The sequence below is a fragment of the Dendrobates tinctorius genome, unplaced genomic scaffold (genome assembly GCF_039654945.1).
Source record: "Dendrobates tinctorius isolate UK_male_01 unplaced genomic scaffold, ASM3965494v1 ptg000016l, whole genome shotgun sequence".
Classification (NCBI taxonomy): Eukaryota; Metazoa; Chordata; class Amphibia; order Anura; family Dendrobatidae; genus Dendrobates; species Dendrobates tinctorius.
In genome coordinates, this window is record NW_027361684.1 from 6,732,956 (window position 1) to 6,753,650 (window position 20,695).

Sequence of the window (20,695 nt, forward strand, 5' to 3'; positions counted from 1 at the left end):
GGATTCCACTTTTTTTGCAATTTCACCGCACTTGGAATTTTTTTCCCGTTTTCGAGTACACGACATAGTAACACCAATGGTGTCATTTAAAAGAACAACTCGTCCCGCAAAAAATAAGCCCTCACATGGCCATATAAACGGAAAAATAAAAAAGTTATGGCTCTGGAAAGAAGGGGAGGGAAAAATGAAAATGTAAAACCAAAAATACCCATGGTCGTTAAGGGGTTAAGAAGTTACATTAATAGAAATGTATTGAATGGGGTGAATCTGCACGGTTCAGTGAACACACGTGGATTTACCCGCATTCAATAGAAGGCAGCACTTTGGACGCAGTGAACACCCACTTCCAGTTTTGGATTGTGGGCATCAGGCCTAAAAAGTCAAACGGTGCTCCTTCCCTTTCCAGCTCCAAAACTGTAGTCCCCCCATATGGAGTATCGGCGTACTTCGCAGCAAGAGCACAAGATTGGGGCCCATCTTCTGTTACCGTTGTGAAAATAATAAAGTTGGGGCGGGGGGGTAAAGTAAAATTTGTGTGAAAAGTAAAATATGTAGCGTTCCTTCCCTTCCTGTGAAGCACCTGAAGGGTTAATAAGCTTCTTGACTGTGGTTTTGCGCACCTTGAGGGGTGCAGTTTTTAGAATGGTGTCACTTTTGGGTCATATATGTCCCTCAGTGTCACTTTAAATGTGAAAAAGGGAAAATCAGGCAAAAAAACGCAGTGGAAAAAAACCGTACGAAACCTGAGGGAACAATGGTGAGTGAGCGTAGGCGAGTCGCAAGGTTTCCACTCAGTGCAGCAGATGCGACGCACAGACCGTCGCACACGGCCGCACGTCACCGGGTCCCTGCACGTACAGAGCGGCGGAGAGACCGCGCTCACAGACGTGTGGCCGCCGTCACACATGTAACATGTAGCCGAGGCTCCGCCCCCGGACACGCCCCGCCGCGCGGCTCCGCAGGTCCTGGCAGCTGTGTGCTGAGCTCGTGTCGTCTCTAGGGTGTGTGACCCGTTCAGTGTCCCCGAGCGCCGGCCGCGCGACACATTCCCGGTGACCTCAGTGCGCGACACGAAATCCCGGCCGCTTCCCCCTCCCCGAGCCGCTTGGCTCTGATCCCGTACAAGTGTCCTGCCAGGACCGTGCGAAGCCGCCGTGTCCGGGGAGGAGGAGGCGGAGTGATCCGATCCGTACAGCCGCCGCCGCAGCGCACCCCATCCGGCGGACACAGGGACCTCTCGGGACATGATCTGCGGGCCACAGTGAGCCAGAGCCCGGGCCTGAGCTGCTCCCGGGAGCGTGGTGACCGGCAGGAGGAGGCGGGGGGTGCACAAGATGGCGGACAGAATGCGAATCCTGCCCGGCTGACATCAGCGGAGGACGGAAATACAGAGGGTGAGTGTGCGAGGAGGCCGGGGCCTGTGCAGAGGGGCCTCACACCGAGCCCGCGGGGCAGGCTGGCGGGTCACAGAGGGCGGTAGAGACCACTGCATTGTCGTGTAGGGTGCACGGATATCCCGGCCGATCAGGAGTCTGGGAAAGCTGAGTGTGATCAGTGTCATCACACCTCACTGACACCTGCAGGATTTCTTATGACTTATTGTTGTGTGTGTCGTCCTCAGTGATCCTGCCCACTCGTGCCTGTAGGACGTGGGGGCTGAGATCCTGTGTCTGTGACATCCCAAGGTGTCGCCATACACAGCGTACGTGGGAAGAGTCCGGGACGCATCGCACCTCCTGGTATCACGGCCCACAGGCAGGACAGGGGGGTCCAGGACCTCTATCCATGGCTTGTCCTTACGATCGGCCACCAATATCTGATCGGTGGGGATGCGACACCCGGCACGGCCAATCAGCAGATCCGGTGCTGGCAGCTGGATGCACTGAGCTGCAGAACTGTCAACTGCCTAGTGGCTGCGACCGGCCGCCGCGCAGCCTCCCCCTGTCACCCGGCCGCCGCGCAGCCGCCCCCTGTCGCGTCCGCCGCACATCCACTTCCCTTTTTGAGTCAATCTGGTGCAGATCTGCAGTTCCTGACCACTGCATGGTTACAGCTGTGTAGTTCCGCACTCCCCTGCGCTCATCAGTGGGGTTGCACCTGATCAGAATCCCAAAGATAGCCCACCAGCGTAGTCCTGCACGTTCCCTGGAATGTGGAGTTGGTCACTTTGCGGATATAATGGCTTTCTCTCTTCTCGGAAGTCTTTTTACCAGATTTTAGAGATGTCGATGAGAATTTTTGCCAAGAGAGGCTTTGTCAGTTCAGACCTTGATGTTGGTCGAGAGGTTCGGGCTCATAATCTCCGGTCTAGCGGTGTTCGTTGGGGTCAGGGCTCTGTACAACCGGTGATGTTCTTCCACACCAAGCTCCCCTCAGCCGTGCGTTCATTGACCTTCCCCAAACTGTTCCTACAAAGGTGGAAGCCGCAATTGTCTAATACGTCCTCATATGCTGAAGTACTAAAGGGAATCTCACCTAATCCAAGAGCGGCATAATGTAGAGACCGAGACCCCAATCACTGTGATGTATCACTTAGTGGGCTGCTTGTTTTGGTTTGCTATATCACTGTTTTATCAGCAGGAGATTAACACTAGAGGACTTGTAACCCGGATGCAAGGTAGTCCAGCATATTTCTGAGGTCTGCATAATCGGTCCCCATCACTGATGACAGACATCTGCCTATCCACAGTGTGAACAGAAAGACCCCAATCAGTGGTGTGGACGGGTTATGCTTTGTAAAGCTCAGCATTCACAGAGCTGCTAGATCTGCAGCAGGTGGCTCACTGGTTAGCTTAAGTTGCCGCACGGTGGCTCAGTGGTTAGCATCGCAGCCTTGCAACGCTGGAGTCCTTGGTTCAAATCTCACCAACCTATCAGGGAGACAACTGCAAGGAGTTTGTATGCTCTTCCCATGTTTGCATGGGCTTCCTCCCACACTTCCTTCCCACAAAGACAATACTGATAGGGAAATTAGATTTTGAGCCCCAATGGGGACAGTGATGATGTCTATAAAGCACTGCAGAATAAGATAGCACTATATAAGCAAAGCATTATAAATAAAGAGAAAACCTAATTGTATCAAACTGCACCAAGCAGCCCAGTAAGTGACACATCACTGGAATCCTGTTCTCTGTGCTTACATCATGCAGATTTCAGATCGCATAGCAAAAATCTGGTGACAGATTCTCTTTACGATTTCTCTTCCCTGGAATTATATGTCCCCAGGCTCTCAGCTTCCTGGTGGACAGGGGCAGTGTCTCCTGAAATGATAGCAGCATGGGAGAGCCACAGGGGCGGCGAGGCTGCTGGCATCAGTGATTTGGCCATCTTCAGAGCGGCACGAGCAAGGCTGTAAGGCCGGAGTCACACTGGCGAGGAATACGGGTGCGCGTGAGAGGCGCAAAAAGCACGCATTAGACACGGACCAATGATTCTCTATGGGGTCCCTCGCACCAGCCGTATATTTCTCATCCGTATTCTACGCTCCGTGCCACTCGCAGCATGCTGCGATTGTCAGCGTACTACGGTCGTAATACGCCAATGCAAGTCTATGGGTTCGCAAAAAATACGGATTACACACGGACCACACGTGTGACCTGCGAGAAATACGCACCCGGTGTCTTTTAGCAAAGCCGGCAATTCAGTGCGCGATACAGTAAACTCACACTGACAGGTTTAATAAAGAAATGAAAGAATAGATATAGACACATAGAATACATATAATATATATATATATATATTTATAATATATATATATATATATATATATATATATATATGTATATGCATTCTATGTGTATATATCTATTCTTTCATTTCTTTATTAAAACTGTCATAGGGCTCCATTATATGTCCATTTTGCAAGCCTGCGAGAAAATCTCACCATACGGATGGCATACGGATTACATACGGATGCTGACCTGCGCAAAATACGCGACCACACCTTGATTACGGATGACATACGGAGCACTGTTTAGGGGTCTGTCATCCGTATTACGCATGTAAAATACTGACCGTATTTTACGCAGGTTAGTGTGACTCCAGCCTAAGACATGACTTCTGCTTGTGCCATTGTTTTGTTTTTACCATTTAAGAACTTGAGACAACTCCTTTTAATGACTGTTGATCGGCTTGCAATAACCCATGTGTCTGTGGTTTAACTACTGTAGTTGTATAAATGCACCTTAAGGGGTCTGAATAATAATCCCACAGTGTTATCCTTCTCCCAGCAAACATTACAGCAGGCAGAGTGCTGTCAGGCAGGTACCATTGTCCTGACATCAGCCCAGACTCGTCCAGGAGATGCCAAATAGAGAAGTGTGATCAGTTACTGCCCAGAACACGCTTCCCTTAATCCAGTGGTGGGGGCTGGACGCCGCTCCATCCGTGGTGGCGGCAGGCGTTGGACGCCGCTCCATCCGTGGTGGCGGCAGGGGTTGGACGCCGCTCCATCCGTGGTGGTGGCGGCGGCTGCTGGACGCCGCTCTATCTGTGGTGGCGGCAGGGGTTGGACGCCGCTCCATCCGTGGTGGTGGTGGCAGCGGCTGCTGGACGCCGCTCCATCCGTGGTGGCGGCAGGGGTTGGACGCCGCTCCATCCGTGGTGGCGGCAGGGGTTGGACGCCGCTCCATCCGTGGTGGTGGTGGTGGTGGCGGCGGCTGCTGGACGCCGCTCCATCCGTGGTGGCGGCAGGGGTTGGACGCCGCTCCATCCGTGGTGGCGGCAGGGGTTGGACGCCGCTCCATCCGTGGTGGTGGTGGCGGCGGCTGCTGGACGCCGCTCCATCTATTGTGGCGGCAGGGGCTGGACGCCGCTCCATCCGTGGTGGTGGTGGCGGCGGTGGCTGCTGGACGGCGCTCCATCCGTGGTGGCGGCGGTGGCTGCTGGACGCCGCTCCATCCGTGGTGGCGGCGTCGGCTGCTGGACGCCGCTCCATCCGTGGTGGCGGCGTCGGCTGTTGGACGCCGCTCCATCTGTGGTGGCGGCAGGGGCTGGACGCCGCTCCATCCAAGGCTTTTAGCATTGTGCTTGCTGCTGTTAATGTCCCATACACTTTAGTCTAATGTGTGCAAGGCCCTTTCAGTGCTCCTGTGACAGATAATGTCGAGGAAGAGAAGGCTCCGACATACTGGATTTCCAATGGCCAATCCTTTTGTTCTCCGGGAGATGCGCAGCTTGTTAGAGGAGTCTGGCCGCGGCTCTCTCAGAACACAGGAGCACTCGCCCGAATCCCCATCAGCCGGCAGTATATCAAATAGAGAAGTGTGATCAGTTACTGCCCAGAACACGCTTCCCTTAATCCAGTGGTGGGGGTTGGACGCCGCTCCATCCGTGGTGGCGGCAGGGGTTGGACGCCGCTCCATCCGTGGTGGCGGCAGGGGTTGGACGCCGCTCCATCCGTGGTGGTGGCGGCGGCTGCTGGACGCCGCTCTATCTGGTGGCGGCAGGGGTTGGACGCCGCTCCATCCGTGGTGGTGGTGGCGGCGGCTGCTGGACGCCGCTCCATCTATTGTGGCGGCAGGGGCTGGACGCCGCTCCATCCGTGGTGGCGGCGGTGGCTGCTGGACGCCGCTCCATCCGTGGTGGCGGCGGTGGCTGCTGGACTCCGCTCCATCCGTGGTGGCGGCGTCGGCTGCTGGACGCCGCTCCATCTGTGGTGGCGGCAGGGGCTGGACGCCGCTCCATCCAAGGCTTTTAGCATTGTGCTTGCTGCTGTTAATGTCCCATACACTTTAGTCTAATGTGTGCAAGGCCCTTTCAGTGCTCCTGTGACAGATAATGTCGAGGAAGAGAAGGCTCCGACATACTGGATTTCCAATGGCCAATCCTTTTGTTCTCCGGGAGATGCGCAGCTTGTAGAGGAGTCTGGCCGCGGCTCTCTCAGAACACAGGAGCACTCGCCCGAATCCCCATCAGCCGGCAGTATATCATGTATCTGGGGGTTTAAAGGGATTGTGTCATGTTTAGAAGTCATATTTTAATTCCTGGGGATCCGACCACTGGAGCCCCCACCAATCCTGAGAATGGGTGTTTGAAGAGCCCTGTGTGAATGGAGCAGAGGCTGAACGTGCAGACCTCCACTCATTGTCAGTGGCAGCGCCAGACATAGCAATGCACTCGGCTTCTCTCCAGCACTCCAATTAACGTCGGGTTCAATGTGCACAATTGTCCCTTTTTCATCCTTCAGCCATCCACGTGTCCGTTTTTATCATATTTTTTTACATGAAAAATTTTAATAATAAAGGTCAAATCCAGTTTTCTAGCTTAAACATATTCGTGGATCCGTAAAAAATGCCTGACATGTGGACGGTAACCCATTGATTCAAAATACATATCAAATTAGTGCAATTTGGTACATGCTGACCATCGATCCGTGTGTAGTAACGCTCCTGTCACACTGACTTGCATTAGTCCTTGTGCGGTCAGTGCTCAGTTTTGCACACGGACTAATAATACATTTGTATGAATGGGGCAGAGGTGCGCATGCTCAGTCTCGGTCCTGTTCAGACAGGACACTTCAGAGTACCATTCACAGTATCTGGGAGAGGGTGGTCCCGGTGGTCGGACCTCCAGAATGCTGGAATTCATCTTCATCCATTTGATGGGGAATAACTTCCAACTGTGTCACAATCGTTTTAAGGCCGGGGTCACAGTTGCGAGTGCAATGTGAGAAACTCGTGCATCAATACCCGGCACTGCCGCCGGCGTTTAGGACCGGAGCGCTCAGCTGCATAGAAGGACAAGCAGCCGCACTTTCCGGTCCCGAGTGCCGGCGGCAGTGCCGGGTATTGATGCACGAGTTTCTCGCACTGCACTCGCAGCTGTGACCCCGGCCTAATACTTGCTCTCAGCTGCGAGCCGCGGAGACCAATGCCCCATGCCATGAATTATCTGGAGCAAAGTTTTTGTGCTGATGTTAATGCAACCTCGGTCTGGTTTCCCCGCTCTGTAGCGTTTTGTCCTAAACGCTTCCAGTATTCAGTAGCATCACCCACAGCTGATTGAGGAATATTGAGGTCCTGTGCACACAATGCAGATTTGTCACTTTTTTTTGTGTATGAGAATCCTTAAGTCTCATATGTTGCTTATTTTTTTCCTTGCAGGTTTCATTCTGCGGTATGTCAATTGTTTTTAGCGGCTTTGCAGCAGATTTCACTCCATACTAATGATTGGGGAAAAATCTGCACAAAAATGTGGCAAAAACTCGCCTGTTTTACCCTGCATTTTTCCTGCTAAGAGATGGAGAAATCTCGGGACCAAATACCAAAAACCTGTGTACCCTTAGGATGGGCTCAGGGTGGAGCTGCCCCCAGTCTGTGCTTGCACATTCCGTGTAATATGTAGAGATCTACACTGTGACACCAGACATAATGGGCCGCAATGATCTCACCGCTGCTCCGTAACCAGTGACCCGATTCCAGGTGACCTCTTTGGATCTGCCTGAATTCAGCGTGATATGATTGTCTGCAAGGCTTGTTGGGACTTGTAGATTGTCCACAGATTGCACATTTCTGGGTCAGTAATAGGAGGGCCGTAATGCCCCCCCCCCCCCCCCCAAATGCATGCTTTGTGTCGTAGGTAGAGCAACTAAGGCTGTCATTGACATTTTTGCAGATCCATGTGGGACGTACACTCACTGGCCACTTTATTAGGTACACCATGCTAGTAACGGGTTGGACCCCCTTTTGCCTTCAGAACTGCCTCAATTCTTCGTGGCAGAGATTCAACAAGGTGCTGGAAGCATTCCTCAGAGATTTTGGACCATATTGACATGATGGCATCACACAGTTGGCGCAGATTTGTCGGCTGCTGATGCGAATCTCCCGTTCCACCACATCCCAAAGATGCTCTATTGGATTGAGATCTGGTGACTGAGGAGGCCATTTGAGTACAGTGAACTCATTGTCATGTTCAAGAAACCAATCTGAGATGATTCGAGCTTTATGACATGGCGCATTATCCTGCTGAAAGTAGCCATCAGATGTTGGGTACATTGTGGTCATAAAGGGATGGACATGGTCAGCAACAATACTCAGGTAGGCTGTGGCGTTGCAACGATGCTCAATTGGTACCAAGGGGCCCAAAGAGTGCCAAGAAAAAATTCCCCACACCATGACACCACCACCACCAGCCTGAACCGTTGATACAAGGCTGGATGGATCCATGCTTTCATGTTGTTTACGCCAAATTCTGACCCTACCATCCGAATGTCGCAGCAGAAATCGAGACTCATCAGACCAGGCAACGTTTTTCCAATCTTCTACTGTCCAATTTCGATGAGCTTGTGCAAATTGTAGCCTCAGTTTCCTGTTCTTAGCTGAGAGGAGTGGTACCCAGTGTGGTCTTCTGCTGCTGTAGCCCATCTGCCTCAAAGTTCGACGCACTGTGCGTTCAGAGATGCTCTTCTGCCTACCTTGGTTGTAACGGGTGGCAATTTGAGTCACTGTTGCCTTTCTATCAGCTCGAACCAGTATGCCCATTCTCCTCTGACCTCTGGCATCAACAAGGCATTTCCGGCCACAGAACTGCCGCTCACTGGATTTTTTTTCTTTTTCGGACCATTCTCTGTAAACCCTAGAGATGGTTGTGCGTGAAAATCCCAGTAGATCAGCAGTTTCTGAAATACTCAGACCAGCCCTTCTGGCACCAACAATCATGCCACGTTCAAAGGCACTCAAATCACCTTTCTTCCCCATACTGATGCTCGGTTTGAACTGCAGGAGATTGTCTTGACCATGTCTACATGCCTAAATGCACTGAGTTGCCGCCATGTGATTGGCTGATTAGAAATTAAGTCTTAACACACAGTTGGACAGGTGTACCTAATAAAGTGGCCAGTGAGTGTATAATTGGACATGTTGGGTTCCAACAGTCTGCCCCCTTATACATTACATTGTGTGGCTCCCCTAAACATGGTGATATAAACAGTGGATACAAGAAGTCTACATTCCCCTGTTAACATGTCACGTAAAGAAGTCACACCAAGAAGAATTATATCAGAATTTTCTCTGCCTTTGATGCCACCTGTAATCTTCCTTGCTATATATCTCCAAATCTATCGGATTGCGAAAGCATCACCTGGGTACATTGCCCTTCAAGTCAACCCACAAATTTTCCTGTGGGTTCGAACAGGTCTGGGTTTTGACTGGTCCATTACAAAACTTTAACCACCTTCTCACAAAGCCATTCCATTCCTGATTTGGAGGTATGATTAGGATTGTTCGGAAAGGTGAAATTCATCTTCCTTTTTTTTTTTTTTTCAACAAAGGCCTGAAAGTTTTGATGCAATGCTGATTGATATTTGGAACTGCTCATTTTTCACTCCACCTTGAGTAAACCCCCAGATCCAGCTGCTAAACAAAACAAAAAACCCAAAAGCACAATGCTCAATGCTGCCTCTGCCATTGTTCACTGTGGGTATGGTGTTCTTTTCGTAATGTCCAGTGTTGATTTTGTGCCAAACATACCTTTTGGAATTATGGCCAAAAATTTCAACCCTGGTCTTTTCAGGCCATAACATGTTTTACTATGTGATTTGGTAGACTTGTAGGTTTTGGCAAAATATAGCTGAGCTGGAATGTTTTTTCTTTGTAATAATATGCTTCCGTCTTGCCACCCTACCGTACAGGCCAGACATATCAAGAATATGGGAGATTGTTGTAACATGCAGTACACAACCAGTGCTTGCCACAAAAATCATGCAGCTTCTTTAATGTTGCTGTAGGCCTCTTGGCAGCCTCCCAAACCAATTTTCTTGTCTTTTCAACAATTTTTGAGGGATGTCCAGAAAAGGAATAAACCTGGAAGGAACAAAAAGCGCTAATAGGGTCTTATATAGTGCATATTCATCACAACACTATCGTGCTCACCTGATTGGGTTGTGTGCACACTACCACTGAAAGAAGCTTAGGCTGCAGACACACAAAGAAGGAATCAAAGGTGCTGCAATGGCGTGGGTTCACCTGTGCTGCCGTCGATAGATGATAAGACAGGAATCCAAAGATCAATTGCTGTGGTTTATTGATCAACACGTTTTGAAGTTTCAAACTTCTCCATCAGGGCAAAAGACCTTGGTTTTGTCCTGATTAAGAAGTTTGAAACTTCGAAACGCGTTGATCAATAAAGCGCAGCAATTGATCTTTGGATTCCTGTCTTCTTATCACCTATTGACGGCAGCACAGGTGAACCCATACCATTCCAGCTCATTCAGTTCTAGCTAATGTCACCGTTGTGCCACATTTAAGCCACTTCTTGATGATTATCTTCAGTGTTTCATGGTATATCTAGTGTCTTAGAAATGATTTTGCAGCCTTCTCCTGACTGATAGCGTTCAGCAATGAGAACCCTTTGCTGTGTTGTAAGCTGTTGATTGAACATGGCTTTTGCTGTGAAATGCAAATATGAAAATGTGAGGAAAATCCTACTAGATCAGCTAAACTATTATACGGGGTTAATCAGAATCCTTGTAAACGATTACAGCTGTGTACGGACTGCTCTTTAGCATCAGTTTAAGGCCGGAGTTCTTGCGAGAAGCTCGCACAAGTCTCTCACCTCAATACCCGGCACTGCCGCCGGCACTGGGGACCGGAGCATGCGGCTGCATGTATTTCTATGCAGCTCAACGCTCCGGTCCGAGTGCCGGCGGCAGTGCCGGGTATTGAGGTGAGAGACTTGTGCGAGTTTCTTGCAAGTCTGACCCTGGCCTAAATGTGATTGGCTAATTCTGAACACAACCACATCCCCATTTATAAGAGGGTGTTCACACTTATGCAACCACATTTTAGTTTTGATATTTTTATTTTCCTTTTAACATATTTTCAGATTGTTAATGGATTTATGGTGACAGTAAAGGGAGCCTGTCAGGTCTGATAACACTAATAACCTGCAGGGTGATGGCGTTATGAAGGTCCGCAGTACTGTAAGGCTAAGTCAACACTTGCGGATGGCTGCGTACGTCCTCTCTTAAGCTCCGCCTACCTCCGCATGCATCCTGCGTACCTATCTTTAACATTGGGTACGCAGGGACATGTATTGTATTCGGATGTGTTCGCATGTGGCGTTTTGACGTGTCCACCGACCGCACGGGAATGCAACGTGATGCATTTCTGTGCAGTTGGCCGGCTCGTCAAAACGCCGCATGCGAAATACAAGATACAATTGTGGGCGCACTCAGCTGTACATGATAGCAACATCAGTGATATGGCCAGGTGCCGCTGCAGTGGAATAATGACAATAGAAAAAGGAAAAGAAAAAGCACCACTGCAAAAAAAAAAGTGCAGACTGCACCAATTAAAGTGACGACTGAAATAAGTAATTTTTATTGATACAAAAGAGTTATACACACTAAAAACATGATAAAAGCACAAAACTATGGCATCCATGGTACCTAAAATGCATATCAATACAAAAATGTCATACGTATAAGTACATATAATGTGACATATAATCCAGCGACACTATAGCACTATAGCAGTATCCCTCCCTATTCCCAGGCTCATGAGGACTAAATAACCCTAAACCAAGCCCAGCCCATAATAAAGCAACCACAAACAAAAATCCATGTTATATAGTTTTCATGCTAGGACCCTAATAAGCCCAGATAGCAAGGAGAAGGGGAAAGAGAAGTTAACTCCACATGTCAGTGGTGCCCGGACACGTAGTAAGGCAAAACAATATCTAATCACAATACTCAAGAAAAAAAGCGGACGGCACCGCTTTTACCGTGTGACTTCAAATGATGTGCGGCATACAGAAGCCCAGCAGCTGGGAATCTCGGGTGCCAGACCTGGAAACAGTCAATCCTGGGAATCCATGCAAAGAGAAAAGGTCGCACTCATCGAGATGGAAGTTTCACTGATTTATTGACATATCATAAACATGTCAAATCGGAGGAGTGACATAAGGAGTGCAAGAAAGGCTGACAACGGCCGTTTCGCGCTGCTCGAGCGCTTCAACGGGTCCAATTGAAGCGCTCGAGCAGCGCGAAACATAGACACCATATAATACAATACACACACATGGGGATGGATAGGAACACAGGACACAACAAATATACAAACTTCACCCTGCTATGTGATATCATAACCAATGATCAAGACGCTCATTAAAAGGACCCTCAATAAGTGAAAATATATCACTACGTATATCGCAGCAAAAGAAAGGCCAAAAATACTGCAAATGCCAAAAGGCTATTCACATCAAGACACTCCGAACAAAAAGAAGGGAAGAAAAAAAAAAAAAAAAAAGGGGAGAGGTGGATAAAGGAAAAGGAAAGGCGCACAATAATTAGGGCTATGTGATCAAGGTCTTACTACTTGTGTATAGACAGAGGGCATATAAGATACCCATCTGTCTAAACACAGTAGCAACCATAGTTGGCCAATAATGCCAGGACCTACTTAATAGTTGTCCCACTCCAAAAGGAGCACTAATAAAGAAAAATGCATGTATATCGCCTCCCAGAGCTCTGATGACATTCCAAAATAGACCCATCTTGATAAATAAGGTCATATAAACCAGGGTATACCCCCTCCATCCTCATGCCATAAGGCAGAGATAAGATCAACTATCCACCAACTCATCCACCCCCCCAAAAAAAAAACCAAAACATCAGAGGGTCAAATAATTACCCATACAATTTCCTTCTATCCTAGTGCCCTTAAATAAACAATCCTCATGAGCCAGGTAAGGCCTCTTTCACACTTCCGTTTTTTACAATCAGTCACAATCCGCCAGGTTTTGAAAAAAACGGATCCGCAATTTTCTTTTGAGGATCCGTTTTTTTCCCCATTGACTTCCATTATTGGAGGATTGTGACGGATTGATGTCCGTTGCATCCGTTTTTTTTGCGGATCCGCCAAAAGTTCCTGTCCGTCACCATCCTCAAAGATTTCAAAACGGAGCTTGCAACGTTTTTTTCTGTGGCGGATCCTCCAGACACTCATTTAACCCGAAATTCTTTCTGGGTGCCAGACAAAAAAAAATTCTCTCTCTCTCTCTCTCTCTCTCTCTCTCTCTCTCTCTCTCTCTCTCTCTCTCTCATTCCTTTAAAATTCTGCATTTGTCGGATCCGTCAACAAAACGGACGGGTGCCATCCGTTGTCATCAGTACTAAAGCGGATCCTCCATCCGCTCTTTTGGCGGATCTTGACTGATGCAAAAAACTGAAGTGTGAAAGAGGCCTAAGAGACCAGATAAGGTCTTCTAATGTTTATTGACATCACATAATTTATTACTGAAATTCCAGAGTCCATAGGAAACTCCCAATAAACACAGCTCCACAAGATGAGTGTCTAAAATCCAGAGACGGTGATGGCTGAAATCCAACAAGTCCAGAGATGATAATCATTAAGGTCCTCCAAGTCCAGAAATTAATTGAGGAAATCTCAAATGGGGCATACAATGCATGTCCCTATTTAATGATGGGTACGCAGGATGCATGCGGAAGTAGGCGGAGCTTAAGGAGGATGTACGCAGACCATCCATATGCAAGTGTGAACATAGCCTAAGTGCGGCACCAGGGAGAAAATAAACTTTATTTCTCCCTGGAGCCGCCGGGTTTTAGTCATGTAGGCGTTCCCGGAGAAATTAGTCACTGCTCTTAGGACTCAGAGCGGCATCTGTTAGTGCACCCCGGCACTGATTGGCAGCCGGCTCTGCACTAGGTTTACACTTTCATCAGAGCTTTTGTTTGGAAAATTCGGTGCAAATTCTGTAATTTCTGACATCCTCTACCCAAATACCCCCAATTATAGCGTATGGAGCGCCGTTTGTATCCGTCTGAGCAGTTGTGTCTTCTGCCGGAGTTTACTGTTAGGCTATGTTCGCACACAGCTTTTTTTGTCATATGTTTTTTTTCTCCGGTCAAAACCTGCTTTTTTGCCAGTAAAACCCCCCACTGTTTTTGTCATTTTATTTTTTGCAGCGTTTTTGTGGATGTGGATTAATTTTGTGCCTTGTCTACAGTACATGTTTATTACAGATACCAGTTGCTTTAATCACCAAAAATGCATCGAAAACACTGCAAAAACATTTGTTGCATTTTATTTGCAGCTCTTTTTCACTTTCTCGTTGTTTTCTGTGGGTGAGAAAACGCTGCAGATATACTGAAAGAAGAGACACGCTGCAGATTTCATATTCAGTCACGGAATAAAAAGTGTGTCCGTCAGATTTCTGAAATCTCACAGCTTTTTCTAGGTCCTGTAAAAAGCAGCTGGACCCATGTAAATGGACAGTGTATATACCCGTAGCTGAACACACACAGAAGGACAGGTCATGGACCATAGGTGGACCCATATAATGGATAGGTCATGGACCATAGGTGGACCTATATAATGGATGGGTCATGGACCATACGTGGACCCGTATGATGGACAGGTCATGGACCATAGGTGGATCCGTATAATGGACAGGTCATGGACCATAGGTGGACCCGTATAATGGACAGGTCATGGACCATACGTGGACCCGTATGATGGACAGGTCATGGACCATAGGTGGACCCGTATAATGGACAGGTCATGGACCATAGGTGGACCCGTATAATGGACAGGTCATGGACCATAGGTGGACCCGTATAATGGACAGGTCAAGGACCATAGGTGGACCCGTATAATGGACAGGTGGTGGACCCGTATAATGGACAGGTCATGGACCATAGGTGGACCCGTATAATGGACAGGTCATGGATCCATAGCGTTTCATTGATGCATACACACTTTCATATTAAGAATGAATCCGTGAGACAAGGGAACCTGTCAGGCGATTCATGCTGTCCAAACCACGGGTGGCCTGGATCACGGCCTGGCTGCACGCTTGTCGCTTGCAGACACTTATAATCTCTGAAACGCCTTTGTTAAAGGGTATGCTTTACAGAGCCGCCCAGAGACCATATCTAGAGACCATGCTAGTCCGGCTTTTCCCCACACCGCTACAGGTGATTTGCCTCCCTCCCGCGTACATAGACCTGTAAGTCGCCTGCTGAGGTGCTGTGAGGAGCCGGCCAGATCTTCCTGCTATATTTTTTCTGTAATGTTGTGATTCATAGACTAATATACCTGACTGCAGCAATACCGGCCGCGGTTTGCACAACATTAACCTCCCTTTTATTTTAATGTTTCATCTGTTTTTAACTAGTCAGTGGATAGAAATCAGCTCAGATCGATCACCGTGGTGCAAAAATTGTGACACACGGAAGAGAAACGTTCTGTTTTTCACGGATGCACAATTGGAAACGGGTTTACGATTCTAGCCAATGGTCACATTCACATCTGTTTCAGTTTTTATGACCATGCAAAATTGAATGTTTCCCACCTTTTTTGTCTTTCTTCACTGTTCCATATATTTTTTTCTTATCTGTCATTAAAAACTGACGGCATTGAACTGTCTGAATCAGTAACAATTGGATGGAACAGTATGTGTTTTTGCTTCTTTTTTTTTTTTTAAATAAATCCCCAGAGGTTAATGACGGGGTCTGATCCTCAGAACCAATGAGAATAGGGCATGCTCGGAGGCTCAGAGTTGGGGCACAAGATTTACATGTCTGATCCTTTTCCTCTTTCATTTAGAAGACATGGACACTACTCTGAGCTGAGCGTGCATGGACGGTGAGACCTTTGTCCATCCATACTCTAGATTAGCAGGCCATTGTATTGTGGCATTAGTTCCTCAGCCCTTTACAAACATCATCATCACTGTCACCATTGGGGATCACAATTTAGATTCCCCATCAGTATGTCTTTGGAGTGTGGGAGGAAACCGGAGAACCCAGTGGAAACCCATGCAAACACGGGGAGAACATACAAACTCCTTGTAGATGGTGACCTTAGTGGGATTTGAACCCAAGACCCCAGCACTTGGCTTAAAGGGAATCCGGCACCTATTTTTTCGACTATCAGCTGCCGGCATCTCCATCAGGGGCTTATCTACAGCATTCTGTAATGTTGTAGATAAACCCCCGATGTAACCTGAAAGACAAGAAAAACGAGTTATATTATACTCGCCCAGGGGCGGTCCGGGTCCGGTTTTGGCCGATGGGTGTTGCGGTCCGGTCTGGCGCCTCCCATCTTCTAGCGGTGACGTCCTCTTCTTTGCTTCCCGTCGCGGCTCCGATTCAGGCATACTGATGGGCCCTGTTGAGGGCAGAGTAAAGTACTGCAATGCGCAGGCGCTGGACCTCTCTGACCTTTCCCGGCGCCTGTGCACTGCAGTACTCTGCTCTGCCCTCAACAGGGCAGATAAAGTACGCCTGCGCCGGAGCCGCGATGGGAATCAAAGAAGAGGACGTCACCGCTAGAAGGTGGGAGACGCCGGACTGAACCGCCACACCCTCCGGACCAAAACCGGACCCGGACCGCCCCCTCCGGTGAGTAGAATATAACTCGTTTTTCTTCTCTTTCCGGTTACATCGGGGGCTTATCTACAGCATTACAGAATGTTGTAGATAAGCCCCTGATGTCGGTGCCGGCAGCTGATAGTCGAAAAAATAGGTGACAGATTCCCTTTAACAGTTGAGTGCAAATTTACAGCTTCTAGTTTTCTCTCCATTCTCCTCTACCTCCTGTAAAACCAGAGCTCTCACTCCAAGAAGAGGACTTGCAAAACAAATAGGTGGAAAGATGCACTGAAATCTTAATCCTCGCCCAGAGTGCTTCGAGATACTGCGCTTGGTTTGAACAGTCACTGTGTGTTGACAGACTGCATTTGAAGTGTATTAGTCACTTCATGCTTTAATATATATTTTTACTACCTTTTGTGTTAAAATATTTAGAATTTTTTTTGGCACAAAACATGTTTACACTCCATTATAATGAATTATTATCAATGGTCTTCAGCTCTGTCATGAGCCTAGGCGACTTGATGTATATATAGATATATATAATGTGTGTGCATATATAAAAAATTATATTTCCAGGACGTCCACCTGACAGCACCATGGAGGACGTCCTCCTCCTCCTTACAGGGACAGAAAAGCACACGAGAGGTTAAAAGGCCCCGTCCCACCCCTTTCCCTCAGTGTCTTTCCTGTCCCTGCATGGAGGGACACACGAGAGGAGCAGGAAGATTACCTGAGGGCGCAGGGGGATCGGGCGGCCAGTCCAATCCTTCCCCCTGTCAGGATGCCCAGGGCCGACACTTCCCGGTGGGGAGTCCCTCTGCCCCAAAGCCAGGAGCAGGACGTCGCTCCTGGAGGAAGCCGCTCCTCCCGGTGGGAGGCTCTCGGCTCCAAGCCGCGCGGCAGTCGCCCGGGTCCCCGCAGGCAGCGAGCGATGCGAGAGAGAACCCGGGGCAGCTGGAGCCGGGTCCCTGAAGCCGGATGGGCGCCGCCATTGCAGGACGCTCGGTGGGCGGGGCTTCAGAACAGGAAGCGGAAGTGGCCTGCGCGCGGCGATGACGTCACGCGCCGATTTGAAAACAGCGCGCCAGCAGCCCGCCGCACGCCAGCAGCCCGCCGCACGCCAGCAGCTCGCCGCACCAGCAGCTCTCACCGCACGCCAGCAGCTCACCGCACACCAGGAGTTCACCGCACGCTAGCAGCTCACCGCACACAACAGCTGCTTCAGGGGTATGGACCCAGAGGCGCCAGCCGACAGAGGGGTAAGTGCGCCTGGCGCAATCCAACCCCCACACGGCCTTCCCCGCAGCCCAGGACAACTAACCCGACTATCCCTGTTCTGTATCGTACAGGAGAAGGGTACCCCAGCCCCCCCGACAGAGGTTAAGGACTCGTTAAAGGCCACATCTAAGTCTGTCAGATGCCCGGTTTGCAGGGTAAAGCTGCCAGACAACTATACCAAGACTCTCTGCGGACCCTGCACTTCAAGGGTCGTAAGAGACGAGCAGCCGTCCCTCCTGGCCGAGATGCGTCCCTCCTGGCCGAGATGCGATCCTTGATTTGGGAGGAAGTACAGGCCTCCAGATCCTGTCTCTCACGGCAGCAGTCCCCTAGTCCGGGGCCAAGCCGGAAGCGGCCGAGGTGGGAGATGGAGCTAGCCTCGGAGACAAGTTCGCCTGAAGGGTCAGACCCCCGGGACTCGGATCCCGAGGAGGGGGAGATCCCGACTGACAGGAGGGACCAAGGCAGGAAATACCTGTTTAAGTTAGAGGACACCGAGGACTTGGTGCAGGCGGTAAGGAACACCATGCAGATAGAGGATGTTCCAAAACCGCAGTCCCGACAGGACCTGATGTTTGGGGGACTGGTCGCTCGGAAGCAAACTGTGTTCCCCGTAAGTGAACACATTAAGACAATGGTCCTAGAAGAATGGAAAGAGGCAGAACGGCGACTTGTACTGTCTCGGGACTTTAAGAGCCGACTGCCCTTTGACCCAGAGGAAACACGATTGTGGGAGGAAATTCCTAAAATCGATGTTCCTGTAGCTAGGGTGACCAAAAAAAACGCCATCCCCTTCGAGGACTCATCAAGTCTCAGAGACCTGATGGACCGGAAGGCGGATATTCTGTTAGAGAACATGGGAATCGGCAGCTGCCCTTACTAAGGTTAACATAGCAGCCACCTCAGTGGCCAGGTCCATGTTCCTATGGGTGGGGCAGTTGGAAGAGCATTTATCCAACAAGACCCCTAGATCTGAGATCCTAGCTTCCCTCCCTCTGATGAAATCAGCCACTGCTTTCCTTTCAGATACATCGGCCGAGTCAGTAAGATTTGCAGCCAGAAACAGCTCCCTTTCCAACGCAGCTAGGCGAGCGGTTTGGCTGAAGTCTTGGTCTGGGGATAACGCTTCAAAGGCAAAGCTTTGCTCCATCCCCTTTTCAGGCTCAAGGGTGTTCGGGCCAGCTCTAGATAGCATCCTAGAGCAGGTGTCTCACAAAAACAAGGGGTTTCCAGAAGAAAAACCCAAGCGTCCCCAGTCCTTTCGTAGAGGGTCCTTTTTCAGAAGACAGACCGATTTTAGGAGCCAGGGTAGATCCAACAGGGGCTCCTTTAGAAACACTCAGAGCCAAGGGGGGAGAAGCAAGGCCCCTCTTTTCGCGTCATCCTCCAGGTCTAGAAGGCAATGACGCCATAGGTGTCGGGGGAAGACTGCGACGATTTGCAGCAAGGTGGCGCCAGGTAACCCAGAACCGGTGGGTCCTCAGAACCATCACAGAAGGGTACAGCATAGAATGTTATTCCCCTCCCCCCCGACAGATACATCGCCCCCACCGTAGTCCCGGAAAACTCTACCATGTGGGCAGATCTACAGGACCTGCTCCGGTCAGAGGTCATAGTGCCAGTTCCGCAGCAGGAGAGGGGAAAAGGTCATTACTCTTCCCTATTCTCCATTACAAAACCATCTGGCGAAGCAAGAACAATCATAAACTTAAACCCCTAAATGCCTGGGTGGTATACAAAAGGTTTCGAATGGAATCAATACGCTCAGCGATTCAACTTATAGACAGGGATGCTGTCATGTGTACTCTGGACCTGAAGAGTGCATACTATCAGGTCCCCATCCATCCCGCATCTCAAACCTTATTAAGATTCGCAATCAGTCTACCATCCCGGACCTGCCACTTCCAGTTCCAGTGCCTTCCGTTCGGGCTGGCTTCGGCCCCCCGAATATTTACAAAGCTGGTAGCGGAGGTGGTAGCCTACCTGAGAAAGCAGGGAGTCATTATAATACCGTATCTAGACGACTTTCTCCTAGTCGCAGGATCAGAACGATCAGAACACTGGAGTATCTCGGCTGGCTGATCAACGACCAGAAGTCAGACCTAAAGCCAGAAAGCAGGAAGATCTTCCTGGGAGTCCTTCTGGATTCAAGAGACAGAATATCCCGTCTTCCGAGGAAAAAGCAGCAGACAATTCAAAACAGAGTCAAGGGACTACTGAGACATCGCTCCTCCATAAGAGGTGCAATGGAAGTTCTGGGTCTGATGACGGCTTGCATTCCATGCGTCAGATGGGCCCAGTCCCATTCGAGGCCCCTGCAAAAGGAAATCCTCGCAGGCTGGAACAGGAGTCAGGATTCTCTCGACGGGCCCATATCCTTACCAGACACGGTAAGAAGATCCCTGCGGTGGTGGATACAGCCCCAGAACTTACAGGTGGGCGTGCTATGGGCAACCTCGCCGTACGTGGTAATCACCACAGACGCCAGTACGTGGGGATGGGGAGCCCACGTAGAAGGGAGAATTTTTCAGGGAAGATGGCCGGTCAGCATCAGAAGCAGATCCTCCAACTTCAGGGAGCTCTATGCGGTCTGGGAAGCCCTGCGTCAGAACCAGTCGGTAGTGAGAAATCGATATGTCCGGATATTGTCCGACAACACAACGGCAGTCTAATTCCTGAAGCACCAGGGAGGTCCGAGACATCGACCACTCCAGGCACTCGCAGGACGAATATTCGCCTGGGCAGAAGAGGTGGTCCTCTCCATAACGGCAATCCACCTAGAGGGTTCTCAGAATGTAGTAGCAGACTATCTAAGCAGACAGCAGGTCAGCCCGACAGAGTGGGAACTAAACGAAGAAATCTTCCATCAGCTTTGTCAGCGTTGGTGGACCCCCAGTATAGACCTGTTTGCAAACCAGAAGAACTCAAAGGTCGCCAGATTCTACTCCTTGAACCCAGCAGACCACCCGGACGGAGTAGATGCCCTGAGCCAGGCCTGGACGGAACCCCTCTTGTATGTATTCCCACCACTGGCGCTGATACCGGCGGTACTCAGGAAGATCTGCGAGGACCGCGCGTCGG

At 49.7% G+C, this 20,695-nt stretch overlaps 1 protein-coding gene across 7 annotated transcripts in view; it reads left to right on the forward strand.

Moving 5' to 3' along the window:
* The first annotated feature begins 917 nt into the window (after positions 1 to 917).
* NCOR1 (nuclear receptor corepressor 1) overlaps positions 918 to 20,695 on the forward strand; it is a 214,158-nt gene continuing 194,380 nt past the window's right edge. For 4 of the 7 annotated variants that reach the window (XM_073565345.1, XM_073565351.1, XM_073565348.1 and 1 more), the window contains exon 1: positions 919 to 1,394. The gene's annotated coding sequence lies outside the window, so the exon portion shown is untranslated. Of the gene's footprint in view, positions 1,395 to 20,695 lie in introns of all 7 variants that reach the window. The other 3 variants (XM_073565354.1, XM_073565355.1, XM_073565347.1) reach the window with 2 other exon arrangements.